Source organism: Capricornis sumatraensis, chromosome 15 (genome assembly GCF_032405125.1).
Source record: "Capricornis sumatraensis isolate serow.1 chromosome 15, serow.2, whole genome shotgun sequence".
Classification (NCBI taxonomy): domain Eukaryota; kingdom Metazoa; phylum Chordata; class Mammalia; order Artiodactyla; family Bovidae; genus Capricornis; species Capricornis sumatraensis.
This window is the reverse complement of record NC_091083.1, coordinates 57,046,987-57,058,094: the sequence shown is the minus strand read 5'-3', so window position 1 is coordinate 57,058,094 and position 11,108 is coordinate 57,046,987. Positions and strand designations below refer to the sequence as shown.

The 11,108-nt window shown below is 50.2% G+C and overlaps 1 protein-coding gene across 3 annotated transcripts in view; it reads left to right on the top strand.

The window, feature by feature from the left end:
* The first annotated feature begins 5,063 nt into the window (after positions 1 to 5,063).
* Positions 5,064 to 11,108, top strand: part of DNAJC5 (DnaJ heat shock protein family (Hsp40) member C5) — a 29,321-nt gene continuing 23,276 nt past the window's right edge. For all 3 annotated transcript variants that reach the window (XR_011145930.1, XR_011145931.1, XM_068987029.1), the window contains exon 1: positions 5,064 to 5,172. The gene's annotated coding sequence lies outside the window, so the exon portion shown is untranslated. The remainder of the gene's footprint in view (positions 5,173 to 11,108) is intronic.

Here is an 11,108-nt window from a genome sequence, read left to right as displayed (position 1 = left end):
TCCAAAGTCTTTCCGTAAGTCACAGAAGGACGAGTCATCCAGAAAGCCCTGCCTGATCTGCAGTTTAATTTCAAAATGCTAAACAGGAAAACTATCCATTTTCTGAGACCTAGAAAAAAGTTGATGATCAGCAGCTGCCTAATTGTTACACTAACAATCTAGCTTTAACAAAAGCAAATTCTTTATTTTCTATAAAAGCAGTGGATTTTTCAAAAAGTAAAACTAAGCGAAGCAGCTTTAGCCTCATAGTTAGAAAGTTTCTTTGGACTCAAGCTGAAATGCACGCCTTACATCACCTTATGCTTTGTTTATAATGTTTTTATATACAAACGAGGATTCTTCAGTGGGTTTTGAGCATTATGTAAAACCCTGCATCCAGCCAAGGGGCAGCATGGCTGTGCCAGTGCTGTTTTATGTCATGAGTGCACTCCATTCCTATGTAGAAACTGGCTTCTCTCCTCTTGGTGACCACAGCAGCATCTGCTGGCCAGTGGGGATGGAGGCAGGAGAAAGACCAGCCCCTCCATGGAGGGCCGGCGTTGCCCTTGCGCAAACCAGCCCTGGCTGGCTTCTCCTCAGTCAGCGGCTGCAGCCTGCGGGTATGCCACATGCCGGGGCCGGCAAGCAGCAGGCAGACCCTGCAGGTAGGTCAGGGCTGGGGCTTCAGGTCAGCTGGGACTCTGCTGTTGCCTTTTCTCAGGAGCTACAAAGATCTCTTTCTCCTCTGATGCTGCCACAGCCTAGCAGCCTCACCCCTGGCCCCATGTCTGGTGCATCTGGAGGGGCAGCTCTGTGCCTTACAGGCTCTTGGTGGGCAGAGACCTCGACCACCTGTGTGTGCTTTCGAGGGGGAGGAGCCATCAGCTTAGTGTCCTCTCTGCTGGACTGTGGTGTGCTGCCTGGTTCCTGCATGTGCTGGTCACTTCAGACACTTGGGGGGCGGGGGAGCTGCAGTCCACGCTGTGCCTTGGGAGGAACGCTGCTCCATGCTCTTTCCCTGGTGTTGGAGTCTCAGATGGGGTGTGTTGGGAAGGCAGGATGCAGGGATAGTGATTGCATCCTGGGTTTCTCTTTTCCCTAAAGTAAACAATGGTGATTTGTCAATAAAGCATTTTTTGGGGGGAAAACGGACTTCAGCTCATGTGATGTTTCTTACTTCATTCAGGAAGGTGGCGAAAGAGTGGCAAGGTAACCAACCGGATCCCTGTTGTCAGGAGCCTGCACTGTGGGGAGAGGCAGGCAGGAGACAGAGGGTCTCAAATGCAAATTTCATGTCTTCAGTGCCATGAGAGAGTGTGTTGACAAAGCTGGGGGGTCTCTGGGGAAGGGGTATGAAGGATGGGGATGAGCCAGCCAAGCTACAGTGAGTCCAGGCCAAGCTTCCAGAGCCATGCAGGTGGGCACTGCAGCAAGAAGGTGGCAGGCCAGCCAGCATTCACACACTGAAGGGCTTGGGCCTGAACTCCTGAGGTTGTCCACTTGCAGCTGTAACCGCCATGGTGGTTCAGGAAGGGCACATGCATCCTCGACAGGTTGGATACCAGGCTGGGTCAAACCCATTCACTGCCCAGACCCCACACATCTCCCAATAACTCTTCACCCTCCTAGTGCTTTCTTCATGCAGAGACAAGCACATGTGAATGTGTATTCTCATTCTCTTGCCATTCTTAACACTTCTTGTGCTCCGCTTTTCCTTCTTAATGCTGTGCCCTGGAGTGCTGGCTGCACCTCCCCAAAACTTGTGGGAGAGCCTCCGTCTGCACTGCCCTAGTGCACCGTGCAGTGCTCCTTTTGTCTTGGATGTGCCCAGTGGGAAATCCTTATACTGAGAGCACTGGACCTCCTTTGGGTCAGAGAGCATGACTTGCCCCAGATGCAAAGGCAGGGAAAGTGATTGACTTCAAATTGTATGTGAATTGTATGTGACAGCACGGCAGTCCACACCACACAGCATGAAGTGTGAGGCTGTGCCAACTGGAGAAAACACCTTCCTCCATTGCCTATGGTCAGCATTTACCCTCGCTGATGATGAAATGGGTTCCAAGTGGTCTTCATTTATTTAGTATTTAAATGTCTTGTGGGTAAGAGTTTGCTAGGCCTTGTGGGGGACAAGGATGACCCTGACATGGACCTAGCCCTCAGGTGGCTCCCCTAAGTAATTGACCCATGAGATGAACTTTGAGAGCTTGAAGGGCTGTAGCAAGTGGTGGGGCTGGCATTGGAGGGCAGCTGTGGCAGTTGCTTCCATAAAGTGCCAGTTTCCTCAAGGTGAGGATAAGGGTGCCCACCTGACCTCACTAAAGGGCCTGTGAAGGGCAGGACTGGACTGCAGCCACTGTCCACAGTTGACAGTATTCCTGTCTTACTATCTCCAAACAGGTTGACTTATTTTATAAACATATTTGTAATGTACTTTTGGACATGGAACAACAGACTGGTTCCAAATAGGAAAAGGTGTATGTCAAGGCTGTATATTGTCACCCTGCTTATTTAACTTATATGCAGAGTACATCATGAGAAACGCTGGGCTGGAAGAAACACAAGGTGGAATCAAGATTGCCGGGAGAAATATCAATAACCTCAGATATGCAGATGACACCACCCTTATGGCAGAAAGTGAAGAGGAACTAAAAAGCCTCTTGATGAAAGTGAAAGAGCAGAGTGAAAAAGTTGGCTTAAAGCTCAACATTCAGAAAACGAAGATCATGGCATCTGGTCCCATCACTTCGTGGGAAATAGATGGGGAAACAGTGGAAACAGTGTCAGACTTTATTTTTTTGGGCTCCAGGGTCACTGCAGATGGTGATTGCAGCCATGAAATTAAAAGATGCTCACTCCTTGGAAGAAAAGTTATGACCAACCTAGATAGCATATTCGAAAGCAGAGACATTGCTGACTAAGGTCTGTCTAGTCAAGGCTGTGGTTTTTCCAGTAGTCATGTATGGATGTGAGAGTTGGACTGCGAAGAAAGCTGAGTGCCGAAGAATTGATGCTTTTGAAGTGTGGTGTTGGAGAAGACTCTTGAGAGTCCCTTGGCCTGCAAGATCAACCCTGGGATTTCTTTGGAAGGAGTGATGCTAAAGCTGAAACTCCAGTACTTTGGCCACCTCATGCGAAGATTTGACTCATTGGAGAAGACTTTGATGCTGGGAGGGATCGGGGGCAGGAGGAGAAGGGGACGACAGAGGATGAGATGGCTGGATGGCATCACCGACTCGATGGACGTGAGTTTGAGTGGACTCCGGGAGTTGGTGATGGACAGGGAGGCCTGGCGTGCTGTGATTCATGGGGTCGCAAAGAGTCAGACACGACTGAGAGACTGAACTGAACTTTAAACATATGCATTTTGCTCTTTTTACTTTCAGGAGCTCTTAAAAGAATTTTCAATGCTATTAAGTAACTTTGTATACATTTTATAATTGTTTCATTTGAATGTCTTTTAGGTTTCCATTTTTACTATTATAAGAACAGCTTAGTGATATACTTTTTTCTGTATTTGGGAATATTTTCTTAGAATATTCCTAAAGAGGAACTAGTAGGTCAAGGAAAGACTCACTAAGGACTGCTTCATTCATTTGTGCAGCTTCACTCTGAAATTGGTACCAGGTCTGTTGCTTCATTCATTCTTTGAGTGCCCAAGAAACCTCACTCTGAAATTGGTACTGGGTCCATTTGATTCTCATTCCTCCTGATTCTGCTCAGAATCTTTCATCCTCTTGAATCAAAAGACATAGATATGAATCTGGCCCTTCTGCTTCTCGGTTTTCATAGGTCTTTTCTTTCTGCCTGTTTGATGTTGCACAATTTAACAACTGCCAGGCGACTTCCTGAGCTCTCTGCCACGTACAGTGCCCAAACCTGGGACAGACTGGGCAGTTTAAAGCCGGCATGATGGCAGAGATGTAAGAGGACAGAGGTAGAGGGGGCTGGAGCTTGTTGGCTCTGAGTCTGGATTTTACTCAATGTGTCATCAGAGGAGCCTGGTGGGCTACAGTTCATGGGGTCACAAGAGTCGGACAAGACTGAGCAACTAACACACAATGTGTCACAGGGAGCCTTGGATATCGTAAAATTTCTGTGTTAAGAATATGACTCTGCTGAGTGGAAAATGGCCAATGGGCAAGTGTGGGAGTGAGGAGGTAGAGGAGTACTGACCAGAGAAGTCTGTTGGATGGCTTCTAGGATGGAAACTGGCACACATACCAGTATACCACGTACAGAGCAGGCACTCAGTAAATGGTAGAACCGTTTCTGACAGGAGCGATAGGGAAGGCTAGCGAGCAGGTCTCCCCTCCCTCAAGAGGTCAGTGAGATGAGCAGGGGTCGTACCTTGCGTGGCAGGGGAGTGAGTGGAAGTTGGTTCAACTACCCTTTTGAGTCATTGTTTGCCAGTGGTTCTGGGAGGGGCTGGACAATGGCGGTGGCACTTCGATGATTGGGCAGGCAGGCAGGAAGTCGCATCTCTGCGCTGCAGGGATGAGCAAACGTCAGTCCCTAACAGTGGCTCAGCGGCCGTCGGCCTCCGGGTCATCTCCCACCAGCTCCCTCTCCAGTTCTTCGACGAGATCAATTACGGTTTCTCAGTCTTACGTAAAGCACGGGGCATACTCAACTGCAAGACAAGTTCCCTCAACTCCTGTCTTGGCGAATCTGGCCTCAGTACCTGCGGGCGCACGGGAGAGCACCTGACGCTCTGGCGAGTAGGCCCCACCCCCTCTGCTCGGCCCCGCCCCTGCGGGGCGGTGGAAACTTCCGACTCGGCTAGCGAGCTCCGCCCACAGGCCCTGGGGCCCCGCCCATGGGCTGTCCGCTGTGCGCTCGGGAACCTCGGTCCACTCCTGTCACTCGGGGCTCCGCCCATGGGCGGAGCCTCCGTCCAGCGCTCTGAGCGCACGCGCTGCCTGCCCAGCCCGCGGCTCTGATCCGCCGGCGCCCACGTCCTCCCGGGAGCGCGCGCGCCGGTGCGGGTGCGTGCGTGAGCGTGCGCGCCCCCGCCGCTTCTGCCGGTGCTGCTCCCGCGCCCTCTGCCGCTACCCCCGCCGCCGTCGCCGCCGCCGCCGCCGGGTCCCGAAGCGCAGCCCCGGCTGAAGAGCGCGTCGGCCGGCTGCCCAGGAGCGCCGCGCAGGGAAGAGCGGAGCCGCGGAGTCGGCAGGCGGGCGGGCGCGCGGACAGGTGAGCTCGCGGCGAGCCGGCGGCCTCGCGTCAAGGCAGGGCGGCCGGGCAGGCGGGCGGGGGTCGGGGTGAGGGGGGCGGGATAAGCGAGCGGGGGCGGGGCGCGAGGTGAGGGTGACGCGGGGCCGGGTGAGGGGGTGCGGGGTGGCGCGGCGCAGGGCGTCGGGGCCGCGCGCCCGCAGCCGGAAATGGCGGCGACCCCCTCTCCCCCTTCCTAGCCCTCGGGGCGGGCCGGGGTCGGCGGTACGGCCTCAGAAGCGGCGGGAAGGCCTAGGCCGTGCGCCGCGGTCGGGCCGCCGGGCCCTCACTGGGGGAGGCCAAAGACCTTACATGCGGCCGCCGGGCCCTCCCCCCGGGGCAGCTCGCGCTCCGGGACTGGGATCTGTGCAGGGCGCCCCCGCCTCGGGGAGGGTCTTTCCTGTTCTGCGGGCGAGAAGGGGAGCGTCACCGGTCCTGGAGCCACGTAACCTATGTCTGGGTCATTATGTTTATAGCTCACGGAATTGAGCTTTATTCCTTGACGCTGTGTAAATTAATCTCGCGGGTGAAAATCATCCAGTTTGTAAGAAAAAAACGTTTTTCCTGCCTTGGCGGAACATCATTTGAAGCGGTGCCTGTGCTGCAGTCATACAAGAGAGGGTCAGGATCTCATCCCTGCAGCTTCGAACTTGTTTGCGTTGAGGGGCTGGATTAAGGACTCGCCTTTTCTTGTGCCTGAGAGATGAGTTCTCAATATTTGCTCGGTTGTGTTATGCAGGGAAAGGAAGCGAAAGTTTCCGTTTTGTTTTGGTTTCCAGGTTTAGGCTTAATAGGGGTCATAACTTGAGAGGTGGCTCTGCTGGATACCTTTGTCCTTACTAGTTGTCTGTTTAAAAACCATCTGCTAACAGTTATTCTGCCCCATCTGTAATCTGGTTGCCTCAAGACGGAACTTCAGCCAAAGCTGCTGAGATTTTATGTTCTTTTATTTGCTTCTGTCTTGTTAAACGTGGTGCTGAATTTCAGGATCAAGGCACCTGTCAAACTTTGAGGGATGAAATTATGAGGCAAGACTCAGAGGCTTTGAGAAACTTCTTGCCTGAGAGCTGCGCAGTTCTCCTTCCACCTCTGTCAAGGTTGCAGAACTTGGGTTCCCTCGGATGGGACCTCTGATGGCGTGTGGCCAAGCCAGGGGCTGAGTGGCTGTTGCTTCCAGCAGCATGGGGCTGTGAGGGGCACACATGCTGCTGGAGCCGGTTGCCTGGACCTCTTAAACGTGGTGAAGGCAGAGCGTCTAGGAGTTATCTGATGAGCAGACGCTTGGGAGGCTCATGGAGGAGACTCGGCTTTGCTGAGGGGCCCTCAGCTGTGGAACTGTTGTGGCCTGGGATGGGGACCCTTGTGGGCAGAGATGCCTGTCAGAACACTCTCAGCCTCTGTAACCAGTCTCCTCCCTCTGGCCCCTGTCTCATTCTGACCCCTGCCACAGTGGCTTCTCAGCCTGTTTCTTGACAGACTTCCATGCTTCTTCCTGGCTCTACCTAGATCACTGGTGTCGTTACCTTTAGCCTCAGGGTAGGCAGCCCTTCCCCGACTGCCTGCCTGCTGTTTCAACTCAGTTCAGTTCAGTTATTCAGTCATGTCTGACTCTTTGCAACCCCGTGAACTGCAGCACACCAGGCCTCCCTGTCCATCACCAACTCCCAGAGCTTGCTCAAACTCAAGTCCATCAAGTCGGTGATGCCATCCAACCATCATTCTCTGTCATCCCCTTCTCCTCCTGCCTTCAGTCTTTCTCAGCATCAGGGTCTTTTCCACTGAGTCAGTTCTTTGCATCAGGTGGCCAAAGTATTGGAGCTTCAGCATTAGTCCTTCCAATGAATATTCAGGACTGATTTCCTATAGGATTGACTGGTTTGATCTCCTTGCAGTCCAAAGGACTCTCGAGTCTTCTCCAGCACCACAGTTCAGAAGCAACTCACCACCTCCTGTCCCGTGTTTCCCTTCCGTACTTAGTTTTCCCACTGCACTTCATTCTTCTAATGTCCTACTTAATATATTTATTATAATTTAATCTTTCACTGTGAGGTAAAGTCCACAGGGAGCCTGTTTGTGCAGAGAACAGGGGCTGGCATGTGCTGCATGCCCGGGAAATACTGACAGAGAAAGTGGAGGTGACGAGCTTGGCAGCAGCCTGCGTCTCTAGGAAGTCACTGTGGTGAGTGCCGAGTCCTTGAGGTGCTGGCTGCTGAGGGAGGTCTGGCTAGTTACCTCCCCTTTGGAAAAGCATAACCAGTTAGCGGTGGTTCAGAAAGGTTTTTGGACCTCCTTGTAAACCTTTGTGCAACTTTTAGTCTATAGTTAGTCAAAAATAAAAAGGTTTTTGTCAGCTCTTGTCTTCAGTTAACTTCCCCTAAAAGTAGATCCCACACGTTAGCCTCAGATACTCAGTGACAATTGTTGATAAAATGAGTGAGGTGGAGTAACCCGTTAAAACCACATGAAAATGAGCTGTCCCTCAGACGTGCTCTGAATCCTCCTATGTGACGGAAGGACTCAAGTCATTTCCAGAACCTTCACTCAGTGAGTTTATGTTCTTGGTTTTCATTCACTGTGTTACCGTGGTGCCGGGACTGAACACATACCACGCATCTCTTGGCCCTTTGTGTTCTTGAGCCCCCTTGCTCTCAGAGGGTGGGTGCTCTATGCTCCAGGCGGAGCTACCCTAAAGACTAGTGTTCTGTTCTGTCTCAGTCCTGGACTTGGAGTCAGGCCTCTGTCCTGGTTCCTGCGCTAACTTCCCTGCCACTGCCACCGCCAGGCAGAATCCCTGGTAAGCTGCTGATGGCATATCTCAGAGCCTAGGCATGACGTGCTTGCCTTGGTCATGGGCTGTAGTTGATGCTCAGTGGGCATCAAATGAATGACTAAAATGCTGTGTAGCAGCTATGCAGGGGGTAAGGGAACAAGGTGGAGTTTTATACAAGGTGAGAGTTTGCTTCTAAATTCAGGGACTAAAATGAGCATGATCTGTACAAAAAATTTATTGGGGTGTAATTGATTTTACAAATGATTTTTTTTTTTTGGCCACACCACAGGGTACGTGGGATCTTAGTTACCCAAACAGGGACTGAACCCACATTCCCTACAGTAGAGTTGCAACCACTAGACCCCTAGGGAAGTCTGCAAATGATCATGATAGACACAGATATAATCATCCTTGAAAAAATTCCCTAACTCCTTTTAAAAGTACTTTGTACAAGGTTTGGAGTATATAGTGCTGTAGGTGAACCATATCTCAGCCAATGAGGTCAGCCAGTTTTCCAGGAAGGAGACAAATTCCTGTGTCTTCAGGGGACAGGTGTGGCACATGACGACCAGCTCTTGCACAAGCAGTGTGGAGGAGACTCTTAGCTCTTGATGGCGCCCTTGTGGGTCTCCCGGTGCTCCCCACACAGCAGTTAAGGCTGCAGTGCTTCCCAGTGGAGCTCCTTTTTATGTTCTTGTTGGCTGGGCAGAGCGGAGCATTATCGAACTACAGACTGCCTCTTGCTCCGTCACAGTACTTCCCTGTCTGTTGGCAGAGCCTGTGCTTGAATTTCCTTCCTGAAAGAGGACGAGACTCAGGCTCAAGTGCTTGACCACTGAGATGAGGGTCATGGAACCTGCCCTTACTGCCTGTTGGGGAGTACAGGAGATATAAGTAGGAAGCTGTGTCCTCAACTGCTTCCTAAATACAAGTGACAAAGATGCTCAAAAATGAGAATATCCGTATTTGACAAAGATGCTGCCCCTTATTTAAGAGAGGGAATGAGGGGACTGTTGGGACCTCCTTGGTGGTCCGTGGTTAAGACTCCACGCTGCCAGTGCAGAGGGCATGGGTTCCATCCCTGGTTGGGGAACTAAGATCCTGTATGTCAAGAGGGGTGGCCAAAAAAGAAAAGAAGGAACTGTTAGGCCTACTGTCCTGATGGCAGGGCCACGCTCAGATAGTGACATTGCCCGAAGAGGATTAATAGTGGTCTGTTAGTGGTCAGTCGAAATTCAACCCAGAAGATTTAAGGATTCGATTACCAAAACAGCCTTTAGTTTCGATTTTGTCTTTTGTCACCTTTGCATCAATTTTATTTGAGGATGTTATATCGGTGAAATGGTACGTTCTGCCTTAGTTCTTGGCACTGGCAGACATTTAATAGATTTTGTCTTTAGCAGGTAAGAATTGTTTCCAATTCCAAGAGCTTTGCAGACATATTGGTAATTCACATTGGTGAGACCATGCATTCAGTGGATGTCATGAAAATGCCCTCATGTTTCCTTTTCAGGGGTTGTCTATGTACTTCAGAGGTCCACTTTACTCACGAATCTTTCAGCTTTGTAGGTGTGTCCATGTGACTGGTTTTTAAAACTTGGTTCTGTGACAGAAACCATAGTCCTTTATTCATGACACATTAAACCCAGCTACCCAAGTAATATTTTTAAATTGTGTGATACATTTTGAGTGATCAGTGAATATTCCTTGACTGTATGAGTATAAATGAGCCTTATTCATTATGAGTTACTTACAGTTTTATTGTCCTTTTAATTTTTCTACACTGAGCACTGGAAAACATGGTGGTTTACAAAGTGGAATGTACAGTCTCCATTGCTGTGTTCTAAGGAATTCTATTGGAGAAGGCAGTGGCAACCCACTCCAGTATTCTTGCCTGGAGAATCCCATGGAGGGAAGAGCCTGGTAGGCTACAGGCCACGGGGTCAGGGTCGCAAAGAGTTGGACAGGACTGAGCTATACCAATTGGTTATAAAGTTGCAGTCCTGAGAGTCAGAGGATTGGAATGCTGACTTGCTACCCCTGTGCGCTGTGCCCCGCCCTGGCTATCTCTGGGATGACCAGCTTCTTTCTGGGAGAGCTCTCCCTAGGGCCCTGTGCCTCTGTTCTCTGGGCGGGTGGAGTGGAAATGTGCTAGACTGAACTCACCTGCCCTGTCCTGGCCTGTGGTGCCTCAGAGGTAATGAATTGAGGGCAGGGGGCCAAGACCTTGGGCCCCTGTCACAGCTTCAACTCAGCCAGACTGGGCTCTGCACAGGGAGCATGTGCCACCTGCCTGGCTTTTAGTTTCCCTTCTATTATTGGAAGGGATTAGTAGCAGGGCAAATGTTTGATTTTTAGCTAGGCGGTCCCATTGAATTTTTCTTTATTATTAAGTAGTGTCTTTCATCATGAGAGGGTATCTCTAAGATAAATGAAAAATTCTGGGTCAGAGAATACAAACTTTGTTGTTTTTGCCACATATTAGCCAGATTTTTATATTCTCTGGCAGGTACAAAGGATTTTAACACTTCAATATTTTACATTTTGCTGCTCATTTAGGTACTGCTCTAGGGTTTGATAGTAAAATGTGAGGGCCTTTTTGACCAGTTGTAATAAATTTTGTTGTGTCCTTTAAATTAAGATTTTTAAATAAAAAAGAGTGATAGTTTCGTGATAGACTTTTTCTGATGCATGAAACCAGGCCACATCTGTTTTCTTGTTTTGTTTTTAATTAACCGAAAAAAGAAATTGTATTCCAGATAACAGTGTTTACTGGGCTGTGTTTTTTTCAAATTATTTATTTACTTATTTTGGGCCCTGCTGGAGCTTTGTTGCTGCACAGACTTTTCTCTGGTTGTGAGCGGGGGACACTCTCCAGTTGCAGCGCACGGGCTTCTCCTTGCAGTGGCTTCTCTTGTTGCAGAGCATAGGCTCTAGGAGCACAGGGTTTGGTAGCTATGCACACGGGCCTAGTTGCTCCGAGTCTTGTGGGATCTTCTTGGACCAGGGATCGAACCCGTGTCTCCTGCATTGGCAGGCAGAGTCTTTACCACCAAGCCACCAGGGAAGCCATTTACTGGGCTATATTTACTTTTGAATCACGAGGCTCATCACTTGTAAAGTTAAAATTTTTAGTGCAGTTTAATGA